The sequence below is a fragment of the Priapulus caudatus genome, unplaced genomic scaffold, assembly GCF_000485595.1.
Source record: "Priapulus caudatus unplaced genomic scaffold, Priapulus_caudatus-5.0.1 Scaffold440, whole genome shotgun sequence".
Taxonomy (NCBI): Eukaryota; Metazoa; Priapulida; class Priapulimorpha; order Priapulimorphida; family Priapulidae; genus Priapulus; species Priapulus caudatus.
Genome location: NW_014577501.1, coordinates 62,257 through 64,621, shown reverse-complemented (window position 1 = coordinate 64,621; position 2,365 = coordinate 62,257).

The following is a 2,365-nucleotide window of genomic DNA, read 5'->3' as shown; positions in this document are numbered from 1 at the left end:
CTACGTGTCTGGAACCTGTCGCCTAGCCTCCAGGCTGCGCATCGGGCATCCACTCACACAGTGATCGCGCGACTCGCGTACACGCATGATTGCACACGCGGACGCTCTGCTGATTGTCGGAAAATATACAATATGCACTGCTGCCGTCGTATCTTTCATCCGTCCTCTCTCGCTCTCTCTCTCTCTCTTCTCTCTCTCTCTCTCACACACACACGCACAAGTCTCTTCTCTCTCTCTCTCACGCATACACACACATACACATTCCCTCTTTCTCTCTCTCTCTCTCTCTCTCTCTCTTTCTCTCTCTCACACACACACACACACACACTCGGCAATCAGCAGAATGTCCCGTTGCGCAATCATGCGTGTACGTGTTGCAAGATCACTGTGTGAGATGGATGTCCGGACGCGTAGCCTAGCGGCTTCTCGTCCGGAACCGGTCGCGTAGCCATGGCCTAAATATATAGCAGGTAGGAAAGCGTGCTGCCAAAATTCGCTCGACGCTCGCTTGATTTCATACGAATACAACACAAATATTCAACCATTCTAGAGCAGGTTTATTTAATTGCTCGTTAAATGGCGCACAGGTCAATACAAATGGCCTCGCTTTCTTTTGTGAATTTGTCAGCATTGTCCCGCATCCAATGCGTCAGAGACAAATGGTTATTCCTATAGATCTACATTCTACTCCATCTTTGTTTCTATTTGAAGAACAGTGTTCACTTGTTATACAAACATACTGTCTGTGTTTGTAACCGAGCTGTGTCACGCGAAATCACACAAAGTCTGACGAAATTCTCGCGTTCGCTCCCGTTGCGCAGTTTATGTAAATGGCTGTCGGAATCAGGAATACCCACCGGGCTCTTCGGGACCTCATTTTGCGCTGCAACGCTGCAACGTTTTTGCAATGCTCCACTGGCGGCTTTGACGAGGCTCATACGTTAGTTGGAAAGCAGCGTGGTAGTTTCCCAAAATGCAGTGCGCCGCCTATAGCCCTGTACTTGCAGCCTTTACATAAACTGCGCAACGGAGCGAACGCGAGAATTTCGTCAGGCTTTGTGTGATTTCGCGTGACACAGCTCGGTTACAAACACAGACAGTATGTTTTATAACAAGTGAACACTGTTCTTCAATAGAAACAAAGATGGAGTAGAATGGTTGAATATTTGTGTTGTATTCGTAAAATCCAGAGAGACATGATACAAGATTCGTGGCCCAGCTTGCTGTAGATCCTGAGCGCTGCGCGCGGATGAGACGCGCAGTTCCGCGGGATATGCGCACGCGACCGCGGGATGTTCAAGTATGAAGCGCTGCCCGCAGTGGAGACGTGCGCCAAATTCGAGGCCCGGTGCACGTCTCCACAGCGGTCAGCGGATGTCTGTCGTTTTAGAAGATGACAATGATTATATATTGACGATATGTAGGAATTGGAGATTATAAAACCGTAACAAAAAATTGGTCAGTCATTCTCCAGATTAGCTGAATCAAAAGATTCGAATTTAATATGAACAAAACAAATACAAAGGTTATAACATTCACAAAACAAAGAAAAGATAGAGAATTTAATAGCAACCAAGTATTAAAAAAATGCACAAGAACAATATTTCATACTAGGGGATTTAATTAATGATATAGGAGGTTATAACGATATGATAAGAGTCCGAACTTAAAAATGTAGGTTCATGATGAGGGAAATATTATGCGTGGGCAGAAGAGCAAATTATGGAAATCATACTATAGAAGCAAGAGTAAAATTATCGAATGCACAGTTTGACCTTCCTTCCTAAATAACAGTGAAAGATGGACTAACTTAACTAAGGAAGAAGTAAAAATGTTGGAGGATTTCCAAATGAGTGCCTGCGTAAAATAATAATCACGCAGAAAACCTACCGAAAGGCATTAAAAACGATGAAAACTCCAAGGAAAATACGGAGAAATCAGTAAAAATAACATATAGTTTCTATACGTAAATTGGTGTAAATACATATAAAAACGCATTATTTTATTGAAAATTCCCATATTAACTTATAAAACATACCAAGATGGCGCTGTGGCATGTAAACATTATCTCGGATTTGCCTCCGAACATTAATTGTGTTGTTTTATTGAATTGTTTAATGAATGACGCACTCGTTCACTTCCGACAGCAAGTAAAAATGCAGAACATTTTCCTGTTCGATTCGAAATACATCGGCCGGCATTTCATTATTTACAAAAAGAAAACAGGCTGGGGAAAGGAACCGTCACGTCGGTGACGCCCCATTCATGCCCATCAACGAAGAAGGCGGGCTTATTCTTATTAGGCGGAATGCTAAAATGCAACAAAAGTACGTAGCTTAGTGCGCTAAACGACGTGTTATTTCGT